This window comes from Bos indicus, chromosome 19 (assembly GCF_029378745.1).
Source record: "Bos indicus isolate NIAB-ARS_2022 breed Sahiwal x Tharparkar chromosome 19, NIAB-ARS_B.indTharparkar_mat_pri_1.0, whole genome shotgun sequence".
Taxonomy (NCBI): domain Eukaryota; kingdom Metazoa; phylum Chordata; class Mammalia; order Artiodactyla; family Bovidae; genus Bos; species Bos indicus.
In genome coordinates, this window is record NC_091778.1 from 10,414,523 (window position 1) to 10,431,375 (window position 16,853).

The following is a 16,853-nucleotide window of genomic DNA, read 5'->3' on the forward strand; positions in this document are numbered from 1 at the left end:
CATTGCTGATATTGCCAGCTGATCAGAGAGGTCAGGCAGCTGGGGTGGCATGGTGGGCTCCCAAGCCAGCTCGCCAAGGCCCCGCAGTGAGTTTTTCCTGGTTTCACTAAAAACAGAACATTCAGAGCTGCCTCTCTCAGGGGAGTCCTCGGCTCTAGAGCACACATGTATACACAGGCACACACATGCACACCCCAGCTTGCCCCAGCCTCAAGCACAGCCTGCAGCTGCAGCCACAGTCCCTCAGGCCCCCGGCAGACCTCAGTGTTCCTGTTATAATAACAGAGCCAAGGGCCTCATTCCCAGGAATCCCTGGAACCAGGTCCTGAGTCCTGGCCACCACAGTGTCTCCTCGGGGGTCGTTGGAGCTGAGCAGATAAAGAGCTCCAATCAGACCTGTGGCCAGCAGTTCTACCAAGCCTGGCAGATGGTTCCTGTGAAAGTGGTTGTAGAATCTCGAGGTTTCAAGAGGGCCAGAGGAGGGCAGGAAGAAAGGATCTTGGGAGTCTCAGCTGAAAGATGCCAGGATGGGAAGGCTACCTCATGGTTAAGGATCTGGGGGTCAGCCTGGCAGGGCCAGGCCTGCAACAGCATCTACTGCCCCAGGGCTGGCCTGGCCCAGGAGCCACAACACCCCTGACCCGAGTCACCAGGTCTTAATAGATACACAGCACAAATCCACCCCTGACCCGAGAGCTGTGACAGGCGAGGTCACAGATGTGTCCCTTCCACAAATACTTGTTCAGGACCTGCCAGGCAGTGGGTTAGGTGCTGAGGCTACAATGAGCAACACAAGAGGCATGTGTCTTCTCTGTGTGCCTGCCTCTCACAGATCTAATCAGATTCAAGCACTGAAATACAAGTATAGTCACAACGATGCTAAGCTCTAGGAAAGGAGCTGTAAGAGCTAGGATGAGGAAGACCCGGCTGCCCAAGTCATGGCCAGTGGGTGGGGACTGGAAGGTCAGCAGGAATCACCAGGCACAAAGGGAAAGGGGCCTTTGTGTTGAGACCCGTCGTGGCAGGAGACCTGTCTCTGGAGCTGAAGTCAGGGGTGTGGGAGGAGTAGTTAGAGGACAGAGGAACAAAGAGATGAGATGGGGCTCTGGAGAGGAGAGGTGGCAGAAGCCAGACTGCGTAAGTCCAGGGAGAGCCCGTCTCCTTAGAAGACACTGCGTGGAGGGCCAGGAGGTGTCCCAGAGGGGCCAGCATGCTGGGACCAGTGGGGTGAAGTCCCTCGTGGCCTCATATGGCCATGGTCACCAGGGAGGGATGGAGGGAATGCAGGTGGGGATCTGGCTGGTCTGGGCCACAGTCCCCAGACATTCCTGACCCTTCCTACAGCCCCCTTATTCCTAGTGTCCAGGCAGTCTCATCCCCTGTCACCCTGTTAGGTAGTTAGAATAGGAAACAGAAGTCCAGAATAGCGGTGGCTAGGAAGGAAAAAGCCCGCAAAAATAAAACAAAGGAAGGTCAGGGACCGGAGAACAGGTAGAACAAACAGCACTCCTGGCTAGCCCAATTTACATACTGCAGGCCCGGGGGGAGAAAAAAAAAACATATAAAAAGAGGAGCCAAAGGGCCGGGGGTCTCTCTCTCCCTCTCCCACGCGCCAGTGCGCTCCCCCACTCTCCTCTCTTTGAGTCTTTGCAGGGGATGGATTTTCCTGCTATTTTCTTAATAAAATAGAGCTGTAACATGGAGCTGTAACACTCATCTGTCCAAGAGCTGTAACACGGTCTGTCTGAGACCTGAGAGCTATAACATGGTGCATCCTAGAGCTATGACACGCCGAGTTCTCTAACATCCGTCGCTTCAAATTTTTGTTCGGACAAGACAGAACCGAGGAAAATACACTCGCCTGACAACCCCAAGTGATCTTTTTGATGAGTCTCACTACAAATCTTTTTCTCATGTGGCTCCATCTTGGACCCTCATTTTGCTCATTTTTCTTACCCAAGAAGAGCTCTCCCACATGACTCCCTAACCCCTGAGGTCCAGCTGTTACCGAGTCACGCTTGCTCTGCTTGCCGCAGGGTAAGCCAATAAGTCTGGGAGATGAGGTGTTGAGGGAAGGAATATGACTTTGTTCAGAGAGCTGGCTGACCAAGAAGATGGCAGACTAATGTCTCAAAACAATCAGCTTGTGGGTACCTGGATGCCAGGTTCTTTTATGGATCAGAGGTGGGGGGGCGGTGAGGAAACAAAGTGAAAAGACCATTTAATTCTTGCAAATATTTCCTAGACTAGCAAACCTCAGGCAGGGGGATGTGTTAGTTTCACTGCCTTATAGCCATTTCATGGGTGGTGTGAAATGGAATATCTCCTGTCATGTCAATAAACAAAAATGCCATCAGTTCAGTTCAGTCACTCAGTCGTGTCCGACTCTTCGCGACCCCATGAATCCCAGCACGCCAGGCCTCCCTGTCCATCACCAACTCCCGGAGTTCACTCAGACTCACATCCATCGAGTCAGTGATGCCATCCAGCCATCTCATCCTCTGTCGTCCCCTTCTCCTCCTGCCCCCAATCCCTCCCACCATCAGAGTCTTTTCCAATGAGTCAACTCTTCGCATGAGGTGGCCAAAGTACTGGAGTTTCAGCTTCAGCATCATTCCTTCCAAAGAAATCCCAGGGCTGATCTCCTTCAGAATGGACTGGTTGGATCTCCTTGCAGTCCAAGGGACTCTCAAGAGTCTTCTCCAACACCACAGTTCAAAAGCATCCAGTCTTCAGTGCTCAGCTTTCTTCACAGTCCAACTCTCACATCCATACATGACCACAGGAAAAACCATAGCCTTGACTAGAACGAACCTTTGTTGTCAAAGTAATGTCTCTGCTTTTGAATATGCTATCTAGGTTGGTCATAACTTTCCTTCCAAGGAGTAAGCGTCTTTTAATTTCATGGCTGCAGTCACCATCTGCAGTGATTTTGGAGCCCCCCAAAATAAAGTCTGACACTGTTTCCACTGTTTCCCCATCTATTTCCCATGAAGTGGTGGGACCGGATGCCATGATCTTTATTTTCTGAATGTTGAGCTTTAAGCCAACTTTTTCACTCTCAACTTTCACTTTCATCAAGAGGCTTTTGAGTTCCTCTTCACTTTCTGCCATAAGGGTGGTGTCATCTGCATATCTGAGGTTATTAATATTTCTCCCGACAATCTTGATTCCAGTTTGTGTTTCTTCCAGTCCAGCATTTCTCATGATGTACTCTGCATATAAGTTAAATAAACAGGGTGACAATATACAGCCTTGACGAACTCCTTTTCCTATTTGGAACCAGTCTGTTGTTCCATGTCCAGTTCTAACTGTTGCTTCTTGACCTGCATACAAATTTCTCAAGAGCTATCTGCAATTCTAGCCCCCCAGAAGTGAATTTATGAGCTGGTAAGCAGCAGATAAGTGGAGCTATTTCCCACACAGAGAACTCACAAAGAATGTCACAGTCCTTCACAGGTGGGCAGGGTCAGGCTATCTGGCTGTGAGCCAAACAAAGGCACCCTAGCCCAAGGGTCAGGCGAAGGGGGGCAGGGGCAGGGCTCCCTGAGGCAGGCCATTATGTATGTCTCTAATAAGAAAAGTGGCAAAATAAAAGTTAAAATCACAGAAAAAGATTTAATACAGAGTCAAAATTAACCCACCTGGGTTATATAGCCAGGCCCTGAGCCTGTGAGGAACCTGGTCCATTCCCAGCAATGGGTTCTGGACTCCGCATATAGAGGGAGGAGCTCATACGTGCCTCACAGGGAGCCAAGCTTCCCAAACAGTCCACCCAGGGGAGTGTCCCACCCTGGCCCCCAAGCTCAGTGGACCACCCATTCTCATATCTCTCGGGCAGCACAGCTCCTGGCCTCTCGGCCTTGCACCAGAGATAGTCACGGGGCCCACCTAGTGCCCACCCAAAGGCTCCAAGTCACCACCCTGTGGCCCCCAACCCCCTGCGCCACTTCACCTAACTGGCCTAAATGGGGTCAAGACCCTGGGAGCTTCAAATGGTCACCTGGAGAAGGTGGAAATCCTATCTGGTGGGGAAAGGGACATGTCCTCCTTTCCAGGGTGGAAGAGGGTGTGTGAATTCATGGAGTTGAGCCAGGACAGGACAGGACACGGTTTACTTACGTTCCAAACACTGTTTACAAACATTCCAAACACTGACAGGCCCAGGGCACTGGGTCCACAGCTGCAAACAGGGTAGGGGCTGGGGTCGCTATGGCCAGTCCAAGAGGGGACAGCATGCCTTCAGCACAACCAATCGTGTGGGGCAATGCCATGGTGGTAGAGAGCTTCCCTTCCATCCCTCCTCTGTCCGTTTGTCCTGACTGCTCAGCTGGGGCTCTGCTCAGTGGTGTGCTTCCTCCCTCCAGCCCCCCTTCCTCCTCTGCTGGGCAGCATCAAGCAGCACCTTCTCAGTGGCTCGGCCAGCCCCACGGACCTCCTGTCCTTCTTCAAACAACCGGTAGCAGCCACCAGGACAGTCGTTCATGTGGCCTTGGGGCTGCTGGAAGAAAAGTTACAACTCCAGGCATCCAGATCCTTCACTGTCATGGGTACTGTGGAGTGGAAGAAAGCCAGATGGCGGGGAAAGGTGTGGGGTGCAGGATGCACTCCTTGGGGTGTCGGAAGGGGAGAGAGGAAAGGGATGGGAGGTATGGAACAGACCTGCTCAAGAAGAAGCTGGAACCCTGCCCACCACCCCACCCGGAGATGTGCTAATGAACCCCAGCTGCGGCTGCTGTCCCAGGCCAGTGACTGCGCTCCCCAGGAAGAAGCTGAGAAGTGCGGCAACCAATATCGCACCATCACTGGGAGATGCAACAACGAGTGGGTGCTGGAGTGGCACTTGACCTGGGAGGGGGTCAGATCCGCCCGCCGCTCCTTCCCAACCCTACTGACCCCAACCCACCCCCTGCTGCAGGAGGAGACCCTGGCTGGGGGTCTCCAACCAGCCCCTGGCGTGCTGGCTGCCAGCTGAGAACGAGAACAGGCTGTCTCTCCCCTTCGGCTGGACCCCAGCAAGATGGGCAACAGCTTGCTCCTCCCCATTGTGAGTCAGGACTGAGGGGCTGGAGGATACTTCATCTCTTCTAAACATGGAGAACAGAAGCACAGACAGAGTCGGCCAGACAGGGCTTGAACCAGGCTCTCCCATGGGCTGGCGGATAACTCTGGGCAAGGACTCCAGCTGAGTCAGTTTCCTCAGCTGTAAAACCCACTCCAGATTTCTGTTATGACTATTAAAGCCCTTGATACAAACATCATTATAGGATGTGATATATTAGCACTTGTGTTTCCCTGGTGGCCTAGACAGTAAAGAATCTACCTGCAATGCAGGAGACCCGAGTTTGATCTCTGGCTCGGGAAGATATTAGTAGTAGCCATTATAGTACTGTTTTTTCTGAAAGAATTCATGTCAAAGTACCTTCAAGAGCAATACAGCTTAATGTAGCTCTATGTATTGACCTATTTCTCATTTAACAATTTATCAATTTTCTATTCATATGTCAATATCACAATCTATCATCTATCCATCATCATCATCTATTTATCAATTTTTCTTCCATTGCTCATTCCATCTATCCAATTCTCTATCATCCATCACCTAGCAACCAATCCTTACATCTCTCAATCAGTCCTATTATCTAATTATCCACTAGTCTGTATAAATCAATCTATCATTTATCTCTCTGGAGGAGCTGGTGGGGTCTGAGTCAGCCAATCTGGTCTGTTCCCCTTTCTTTCCTCCTGGAATCCTCAGAAGCCAGGCTGGAGAGCATCTCTGTAGGAATGACAGCCACATAGGAAGTGGGACAAAGCAGGAAAGGGGAGGGGAGGGTGGGAGAGGAGGAGAGACTGTGTTAACTCCAGCGGGGGCAACCTGTCGCCCTCTGAGTCCTGGGTTGGCTCTGACATGTGTGGGGTCACAGCCCCACACTGATTGCTCTCCCACCAGGTCCAGGCTGTCTCCAACCATATCATGCACTTCTGCAGTGAGAGGCTGACCTCCGACCACAGCCAGTCCCTTAAGTTCATGCAGTGTGGCCAGTTCATTGACTGTGACTTGGACTTCGCCCCTGAGTCCCCAGCCAGAGTAGCCTTCACTGAGGGTGTCGACTGTGAGAGCACCTGTGTCCACCTGCCCTCCTGCTTCCCCACCAAGGTACTGTGGTCTCCCAGGCTCCATCCCTGGCCAAGAGCTGGGGCTGGGCATCTGGAAGCCTAGAGCACCTGCCTTAGGGAGCTGCCTGAGATGCTGGAGTCTCAGACAATAACAAGATGCACAGTCTGACACATACACCTAGTTCTGTATGTGTTTGAGGGGTGAGGGTAGGGCAACCTGCCCGGAGGTTCAGTGCAGGTTTCACGAAACGGGAAGCAATTGAGACTGGCGTCGAGCTGTGGGTGGCATTCCGACAGGGGAAGCCTCCGGGCTGCTGCTTTGGAAGCCTTTAAAGTCTCTTAGCACTTGTCCTTCCCTCCCTCTGGGGTGGGCCAAGGCCCCTGCAGTTCCAGCAAATTCCTGGGTCCAGTTGGGAGGACAGGGCTCTGCTTCATGCTGAGAGCAAGGATGCTGTGGGACACTAGGGAAGAAATGATGGACTCCAAGGAGCAAAGCCTCTGCTGGGCACTGAGCCACCACCCCACACACACGTACGCACATGTTCACTCACCCCTACTGTTCTCGCAATGTGTCATGTGAGGGCCCCTGGCTGGCTCCTTCCTCTGGCTTCTCTGGGGGGCCATCCCCTATCTTCCTAGTATACCGTTACTGGCTTCACTGCTGGCTCAGATGGTAAATAATCTGCCTGCAATGCAGGAGACCTGGGCTCAATCCTTGGATCGGGACGATCCCCTGGAAAAAGGCATGGTAACCCACTCCAGCATTCTTGCCTGGAGAATCCCATGGACAGAGGAGCCTGGCGAGCTACAGTCTATGGGATCACAGAGTCAGACTTGACTGAGCGACTAGCACTTCTGACTTTTAAATCCAACACAGCAAACACCACCTTAATTTAGAGTTACATTACTCTATGTGCAGGTCTGTGTTCAGTGAACTGCCAGCTTCCTGCAGCCTGTCTGGAGTTTTCTTGACCTTCACGACCTCCAAGGCACGCAGCACAGAAAGGGGCTGATGTCTGCTGAGCGGAGTAGAGTGAAAGCAGCACGAGCCTTCATGTCAGAGAACTAGTTTCCACTCCCTCCTCTCCCACGGAGTTGTCCTTCCTCTCTCTGAGTCTCAGTTTCCCTGTCTGTAACATCAGGATCTAAGGCCGCATCCATGTCTAACCTTTCATGACTCTGCAGCACCAACTGCTAAGGATGCTCAGATAACCTGATGAGCAGCCTGAGTCTGGATGAGTCAAGGAGGATTTCCTGGAATAAGAGAGTTTTTGCTTTTGTTTTCAATTGGAGTATAGCTGCTTTGCATGTTGTGTTAGTTTCTGCCGTAAAGCAACCTGAATCATCTATATGTACACATATGCCCTTTCCCTCCTGAGCCCTCATCCCACTCCTGTAGGTGTCATGGAGGCTGGAGCTGAGCTCCTGTGCTATATGTAGAGCAGCTAAGAAGGGAGTTTTGAGCAAGGCTCTGAAGCACGTGGGGGATGATCTGGAGCGGTGAGCTTGCTCATGAAGGGCCCCTGTGTAAGTGACTCCTCTTCCACCTCAGACCCCGCCCAACGACCCAGGCATCACCAGTCAGCAAGACTGCATCTCCTTCTTCCACTTGGCACAAAAGCAAAAACAAAGTCCACGACCAGATCAATGGACTCACCTCCTTCGTGGACGCCAGCATGTTGTATGGCAATGAGGTCGCCCTCGTCATGTAGCTCCGCAACCAGACCAACTTCCTGGGGCTTCTCACACTCAGCACCCACTTCCAGGACAATGGCTGGGCCCTGCTGCCCATTGACAACCTGCACAATGACCCTGCCTCTTCGCTGAACCACTCGGCATGCATCCCTTGCTTCCTGGCACATCAGACTCGGGAGTGGACAGTCTTGTCTCCCTAGGAAAGAGCCAGTCCCAGGTTCCAGGAGGGGAAGCCCAGAGGGTACTCCGTAGGGGATACATGACTTCATACCTCAATATTAGGTACACAGATCTGTGCGTGGTTCCCAGAATCAGTATGTCGGAAGGAGTTCTTTTGCAAAACAAGTGTGTGTCCAGAGATCGTTGCTTGACTCTCTGTACCATAAGGGCCTCATCCCCTACACAGTCCATCTGGAGTGGTGCTGATTGTTTCAAAAGCCCACCTCATATTGATCCAGCGTCCATCTCTTGCTCTTCACTGAGTTTCTAGACCCCCAGAGAAGAAGCTCTCTCTCTTTCACACAGTAATAGCCTCTTTAATTACCTGAAAGCAGCTTTCACTTCCACCTAATACTGTTTCTACTGTAGGTTAAATTTCCTTAGAAGCCAGTTTCCTCCCTGCACTAGGGAGGTACCTTCTTTGGTACCTTCTTCCAGATACATAATCCAAAATTTCCTGGGGGTCTTTCCCCGTCCTCCGCTCTCTATCATCATGATGGCCATCACTTCTGCTTATTTAAGATATTTGAATGTGCCATCTCTCATCCTTATAGCAGCCCTGAAAAGGCAGCATTAGCATCACCCTCGTTTTGCAGACGAGAAGCTCAGCAAAGATAACTAATGCACCCCAGAGCAGAGTGTCCAATGGCAGAGTCCACATGGGGACTGGAGTCAGTGCAGTGGCCAGGTCTGGGCTCTTTCCACTCTGCACTACCACCTCCTTCATAGGGAGTTGGCTCCAGCCCCCTTTCTAAGGACTGTATGTTTCTTTGTTCCTGTTAAGAGCAGCAGGCTCCTTGCTCTGCTTAAGAGTAGATTGATTAAGACCACACACAAGGGCTTAGCTCAAAAACAGCAAATGACCGTGTGTAAGGCCACCTTCAGTACAGCACTTTCCTTCCTGGCCTCGAGGAGAAGGTCTGGCTACAGAAACAGGCTCTGCCCAACTCTCCTTCTTTCTCCTTCCCTGGGGCTCCCTGGGAAGAACAGTATGATACCAAGCCCAAAGCTAAGAAGAAGTCCAGCCCCCAGGAGAGACCCTGCAGAGGGATGCAACTCACTGGACAGGTTGACTCAGTCTCAAAGGCAAGGCTTGTAGAATCACCCAGGATCCCCACCAGCCGTGGCTCTGATCATCCTGCCAAGCAGGATCATCAGGCAAAGGTTTTTCTGCCCCAAACTGGCAGCTGCCCCATGCTTGCCCACGGTACACAAACCCCTTCTAGAAACATAGGGAGCTGAGACTTAGGCACTGCTGTCCTCCCCCTCCGGGCTGTTGTGTGGGTCAGTGGAGCCTCGAAGCACAACTGAGGAGATGGAGGTCCGGTGGGGGCCAGGAATTTGGCGCAGGTCACTAAGTCTCACTGCCTCTTTCTAGTCCCCAGACTTAGTGTCTGGGGACTAGAAAGACATTTCTCTGGGAAGGACTGTGGTGACTCTGAACTTGGGATTTTCAAGGTGATACCCAGTCAACTGAAACCCCAAAACTGGCAGTCATGCACACTCGGCTGGTGACTGAGCTGAGATGCCTGAATCCCTGGTGGACCGGAGACAAGCTGTGCAAGGAGGCTCGGAAGATCGTGGGGGCCATGGTCCAGGTAGGAGGCCCTGGGCCCCAGCATCCCTTAGGAGCCATGAGAAGGCACAAACCAGATAGATGTGCCTCAAGTCAACTAGGTCTGGGTGATTGGGGGTGTTCCTGAGCTACGACCTGTACCCTCAACTCTGCCACTAACTTGCTCTGTGACCCTGTTCATGTCACCCAACCCCTCTGGGCGTCAGTATCGCTCATCAGACAATGGGAAATTAACACTGTCACAATTAACATAATGCCAAGAAAGAATCAGTGTGTCTGAGCAGCCCTTCAGAAAAGCAAAAAAATCTGTCCAAAGACAATGGAGTAGGTGGGCAGCCACTAAAGTAACGTTCCTCCTCCATATTTTCTTTCAGATCTTCACCTACCAGGACTTTCTGACCCTGTTTCTGGGAGAGAACAGGTCCAGGAAAGCCCTGGGGCCCTCCCAGGCGTACCATGCCAGTGTCTTCACCCTGGCCTTCCACTGCAGCCACACCACGCTCCAGCCCTTCATGTTCCACCTGGACAGCCAGTACCAGGCCTCAGCACCCAACTCCCGAGTCCCACTCAGCTCTGCCTTCTTTGCCAGCTGGCAGATCGTGTATGATGGTGACCAGGTTCCCCAGGGGCAGGTGGGAGTAGGGGTGGAGCCCAGCTTAGTGCCAGGAGGCCAGGCCTCTGCTGATCGTCCCCCCCAGGACTGTGAAAATAAAGCAGGTGTCACCAAGACCTTCAGTCACGAGTCTGCCACCCCCTCCGGGATTAGAGGATTTCTAAAAGGGGAGGAGATGGGTGGCTGTGGTCCTGAAAGGAGCTTGCCTTCCACTTCTTCTCAAAGAAGTATGAGAGACTTCTTGCCCTGCCAGGTCCAGATTCCTATGTGTCCACCCAGGCCCCTGTTTCCTGATACAAACTTGATAGATGCAAATGACTGGCTTGTCCAGCTCTGAGCTAGCTTGGCATCATGTGATGGCTCTGGGGCTTCCAAGAGGCTGGTCCAATCTGTGCTCATATTCCCTGCCACCCAGTGGCATTGACCCCATCCCTGGAGGCCTCATGGCCACCACCCCCACCAAGCTGAACCCTCAAGATTCTAGGTTAGCGATGAGCTCCAGGACTGGCTGTTTCAGCAAGTGAAAAGGACTGGGCTGGACCTGGCTGCCCAACATGCAGCGGCAGCTGGTACCACAGCCTTCCGGGTGAGGGGGCTGCCGGCCCCTCCTCCCAGGCTGCCCCAGAGCTGGGCTGCTGGTGATGGTGGTGGGAAGCAGGGTGGGTCAGGGAAGATCCCTGGTGCCTCCTTTCTGACTGGGACTGTCTACAGGATGTGCTGAGGCTGATGCAGTAAAGCATCCCCGGGACCTCCTTTTTGTTGTCCTGCCACATCTTCTCCATTCTCACCAGGGTCTCTAGCTTTAGGGACACAACAGGTTGGACACAGGAGCTGAACAAGCACATCAGGATTTTCCAAGTAGGAAAAAAAAAAAAACACAGTAGCTTTAAAAGGCAGGGAAGAACTGCCCCTGCCCATCACCCTGGCAAGATCCAAGGAGGAAGTCCCAGGGATACAGAAACTGGATCTTGGCTCTGAGTGGGGAAGGGCAAAGAGCCTGAGAAGTAGAGAACCAGTGGAGTAAAAGTAAGCCTGCCTTAGTTGTTTGGTAAGGACACAAAAAGACTTTATCCCAGGAAAGAAGAAAACTTAGGCACTTTGCTAGGATCTTTAATGGACATTAACTCTTCCAATCCTCCCAATGACCTTGAAAGCAGCTGTGACAGCCATTTTTATAGATGAGGAAACAAATTCAGAGACATCTAGTAATTGGCCCAAGCCCACATAACTAGGAAGTAGTACAATTCGAATTAGGTTCAAAATTTCTCCTTTCTTCCTCCTGTTCAGTCCACCATGTTATTGTTGTTGTCCAGTCACCAAGTCTGTCTGACTCATTGCGACTCTATGGACTGCAGCATGTCCGGCTTCTCTGTCCTTCATCATCTCCCAGAGTTTGCTCAAATTCATGGCCATTGAGTCAGTGATGTCATCTAACCATCTCATCCTCTGCTTCCCCTTCTCCTTTTGCCTTCAATCTTTCCCAACTTCAGGGTCTTTTCCAATGAGTCAGCTCTTCACATCAGGTGGCCAAAGTATTGGAGTTTCAGCTTCAACATCAGTCCTTCCACTGAATATTCAGGGTTGAATTCCTGTAGAAGTGACTAGCTGGATCTCCTTGCAGTCCAAGGGACTCTCAAAAGTCTTCTCCAGCACCACAATTGCAAAGCATCATTTCTTCAGTGCTCAGCCTTCCTTATGGTTCAACTCTTGCATCCATACATGACTACTGGAAAAACCATAGCCTCGACTATAATGGACCTTTGTTGGCAAAGTGACGTCTCTGCTTTTTAATATGCTGTCTAGGTTTGTCATAGCTTTCCTTCTGAGAAGAAAGCATCTTTTAATTTCATGGCTGCAGTCACCATCTGCAGTGATTTTGGAGCCCAAGAAAATAAAGTCTGTCACTGTTTCCACTTTTCCCCCTTCTATTTGCTATGAAGTGATGGGACCAGATGCCATGATCTTAGTTTTTTGAATGTTGTGTTTTAAGCCAGCTTTTCTCTCTCCTCTTTCACCCTCATCAAGAGACTTTTTAGTTCCTCTTTACTTTCTGCCATAGGAGTGGTATCATCTGCACATATGAGGTTCTTGATGTTTCTCCCGGCAATCTTGATTCCAGCCGGTGATTCATCCAGACTGGCAGTTTGCAGGATATACTCTGCATATAAGTTAAATAAGCAAGTGACAATACACAGCCTTGTCATACTCCTTTCCCATTTTTGAGCCATGTCCAGTTCTAACTGTTGATTTTGACCTGCATAGAGATTTCTCAGGAGACAGGTAAGGTGGTCTGGTAGTCCCATCTCTTTAAGAATTTTCCACAATTTGTTGTTATCTGCACAAAGGCTTTAACATAGTCAGTGAAGCAAAATTAGATGTTTTTCTAGAAACCCCTTGCTTTCTCTGTGATCCAACTAATGATGACAATTGGTCTCTGAATCCTCTGCCTTTTCTGAATGGAACTTGTTTATCTGGATGTTCTAAGTTTACATACTGCTGAAGCCGAGGGATTTTGAGCATAACCTTACTAGCATGTGAAATGAGTGCAATTGTATGGTAGTTTGAACATTCTTTGGCATTGCCCTTCTTGGGATTCTGTCCTATCCTGTGGCCACTGCTGAGTTTTCCAAATTTGCTGTCTTATTAAGTGTAACACTTTAACATCATCATCTTTTAGGATTTTAAATAGCTCAACTGGAATTTCATCACCTACACTAGCTTTATTCATAGTAACGCTTCCTAAAGCCCACTGAACCTCACACTCCAGGATGTCTGGCTTTAGGTGAGTGACCACAGCATCATGATTTTCTGATCATTAAGAACTTTTTTTGTATAGTTCCTCTGTGTATTCTTGCCGCCTCTTCTTAATCTCTCCTGCTTCTGTTAGGTTCTTACCATTTCTGTCCTTTATTGTGCTCATCCTTGAATGAAATGTTCCCTTGGTATCTCCAGTTTTCTTGAAGAGATCTCTAGTCTTTCTCATTCTATTATTTTCCTCTATTTCTTTGCATTGCTCATTTAAGAAGGCCTCCTTATCTCTCCTTGCTATTCTTTGGAACTGCATTCAGTTGGGTATGTCTTTCCCTTTCTCCCTTGCCTTTCACTTCTCTTTTTTTCTCAGCTATTTGTAAAGCCTCCTCAGACAACTAACTTTTGCCTTCTTGAATTTTTCTGTGAGATGGTTTTGGTCATGTCTTCTGTACAATGTTACAAACCTCCATCCGTAGTTCTTCAGGCATTCTGTCTACCAGATCTTATGCCTTGAATCTGTTTATTATTTCCACTATACAATCATAGGGGATTTTATTTAGGTCATATCTGAATGGCCTAGTGGTTTTCCCTACTTTCTTCAATTTAAGCCTGAATTTTGCAAGAAGGAGTTCATGATCTGGGCCACAGTCTGCTCCAGATCTTGTTTTTGCTGACTGCATCAAGTTTCTCTGACTGCAAAGAATATAATCAGTCTGATTTTGGTGTTGACCATCAGTGATATCCGTGTGTAGAGCTGTCTCTCTTGTTGTTGGAGAAGGGTGTTTGTTATGCCCAGTGTGTTCTGTTGACTTAATGTTAGGGGAAGGCTTTGGCCAGAGCCTTGCTTCTCTCTCCCTCTCCCCATCTCCTAATTTCCTGCCTAAATGCAACCTGAAGCCCCATCTGCCTCTGCTAATCTTTGGCAGTATACAGTAAAGGGTGGGCAATTCCTAGTGCACCTAACACAGGACCAGGCAGGCACATAGCAGACTCTTAAGAACCTGTCTTTCCTTCCCTCCACTTTGGTGCTCTGACAGAGTGGTGGCGCCTCCTGCTGGAGATCTGAGATTGCTAGCTGCCCAAGTTAACCGCACAGCGAGTTCCTGTTCCCTTTAAGCTGTTTCATCCTAGCTCTTGCAGTCTCCACTAATCCCTCCCCAAGTCCAATACCAAATTTGGAGTTGGAAGGCCTGGTTTGAGCTCCATGGAATGGTGGGGGTGACCTTGGAAAAGTCACAGTTGCTCAAGCTCAGCAAATACCCATTGATAACATGAGGATTATAAAGCACTTCAGAAGTGTGAGGATCCTGAGGATATTCACAGAGCAGTGCCTATTAATGGGAAACATCATATGGTTTTCCTTTGTTCAGCTTGGGGATGGTGTTTCGGAGTTGTAATTCAGTGGACAGCGCTGGGCTGACGTCTCTTTGGGTCATAGCAAAGCTATCTCCTATCTTGATGGTCCCATCATATCATGTGATTTGGTCCTGGTGTGGGATCCTGATGGCTGAAAAATCAACATGGCTTATCTTTTTTGGTTTCTCAGTGGGTAAAAAATATTTTTTAATTAAAATTTTAATTTAAAACTTAATTTTAAATTATATTGATATAATTAATATATCATAAATTTACCCTATAAAGTATATAATTCAGTGATTTTAGTATAAACTTGTATATCATATGTAATATCAGAACATTTTCATCACTCACAAAAGAAACAGTAATAATAGTCACTCCCCATCCCCACCCCAATCCCTGACAATTAGTAACCTAGCTTTACATGTTTGCCTATTCTGGACCTTTCATATAAATGGAATTATGCAGCAGGCGGTCATCTTCTAAGCAGCTAAATTTTACCCATGCTCTTCATCCCTTGGTTTGTTCATTGACTTATTCAGTCATTCTACAAATCTGGGAGTCTTTATGTTCTGGATACTGTCTCACTTATGCCTAGTTAATGCCCTGATCGTATGGTGGTGGTGAGTGTTGGTTTACAACAGCTTCCTACATTAGGACATACTCCTCAGTGTACACATGAAACACAGCTGTCTGCTCAAATTGAAAACCAGAGAGCAGTGGTTCGGTCTTTGGAAAGTTCAAGGCCTCTTCTGCCAGCAGGGATTTTGTTCTGCCCAATATTGCCTGACCACACAGCTCTCCTGGGACAAATCAGGACAAATCGTGGTGAGCAGACGCCAACGGGAATCCGCAGGGGGAAGACGAAACTGCTCCTGCCCTTTGCCCTACAGGGTACAATGCTTGGAGGTGCTTCTGCAGGCTCTTTCAGCCTCAGAATCTGGCACAGCTTAGCCGGGTTCTGAAAAACGAGGGTCTGGCAAGGAAGTTCCTGGATATGCACGGGACACCGGACAACTGCCATCTGAATCGGGGCCATCACAGAGCCTCTTTTGCCAGGGGCCCGAGTGGGGCCTCTTCTGGCTTGTCTTTTTGAGAACCGAAGTTTTGAGTTCCGAAGAGCCCAAGATGGAGACAGGTAAATGACCCTCCCCTAAAAGGACCAGCCCTGGAGGCAGGGCAGAAAGGCACTAGAATTTCAAGACTTGATGAGAGAATATTCTTTTTAGCTTCATCGATTCCAAGTTCATAGGATCTGAGACCAGGAGGCTGGGTCAGAGAGAGAGAGGCCACTTGCTTGAGCTGGAGGCACCTTTAACCCAGGAGACAAATGTCTCAGCCTGGCTCTTTCAGGCTTGAGGATCCCAGAAAACAAAGGCATAACAAGCTACTAATAAATCTGATTTCCCACCAACTTTGTGGTTTAAGACTTGACTCCTCATTTGGATTTGGCATTGACCTGGGTTCAAATCCAATCCTAGATACTTAAAATTACCGTGCACTTAAAACCAAGGCAATTTATCTGACTGCTGAACACGTTTCTTCCTTTATAAGATGGGAACCATATCTATTTTGCAGGGATTTTGGAGAATTGAATGAAATAATGTTGCCCTGTGGTTAAACTCCCTCACACACAGCAGGCGCTCACTCCTGTTCATCCCCCACAACCTTCACCCATGTCTCTCCACTGTCCTGGTAGGTTCTGGGGGCAGAATTGAGGTGTTTTCACCGAGAGACAGCACGTGGCCCTGAGCCACAACTCCTTGTCTCGAACTGTGACAACCCTGGTATCACCACCGATCCAAGGGGCATCTTCAGGGCCAGCTCTGCCCCCAGGGCTTTGTGCCCTGCTCCTACATCCCCGGCCTGAATGTATCTGCCTGGAGAGGCAGATGAGGCCTCCCCAGGTAAGGGGGTCTCCTCCAACAGCCGGAGCTGGCTCAGAACTTCACATCCGTCCCTGGACTCGGCTGTCCTTTCAGGCCTCTAAGCAGGAAACACAGAACTCGTCTCGAGGGACAGGACATGCTTTCCCAGTGGCTCCCCAGTATGCTAGCCTCTGGGTCGACAGCTACTCCCAGGGCCCAGGGCTTTGGGGGGCAATTAGGAAGCATCCACCTAGCCTCGGCCGAGTCGTCAACACCCTAAAAGAGCTCTGCTTCTGGACATCCAGCAAGTCCCTCACTTGTCTGCTTGTGCTGCTTCCGCAGGAGTCCAGCCCAGGCCTCTGACCTCGGAGACCAGGAAACCTGGGGAAGACCACAAGGCTACCTTCTCGCCTGGAGCAACCGTTTCCTGCTCATGCTTTTGCCGGCTATGGCTGGCTCTCTGGCTGGGAGTGGTGGCCGGGGCACCCGGCAGCGATGAACCCTTCCACCAAGCAACCCTCTCACATGTCAGGTCACATATCAGCGCTGCGTACAAGGGCTCAAGAGCCAAGCAAGGGGTTCTGGGAGGCCCAGGCGAGAAGGAGGGTTTCCAGCCATTTTTGTCCACTTCCCAGCCTGTTCCTGACCCCTGCCT

General features: G+C 50.0%; 1 pseudogene; it reads left to right on the forward strand.

Annotated features, from left to right (window-relative positions):
• Window positions 1-49: 49 nt before the first annotated feature.
• Window positions 50-16,335, forward strand: LOC109573159 (eosinophil peroxidase-like; annotated as a pseudogene).
• Window positions 16,336-16,853: the final 518 nt, after the last annotated feature.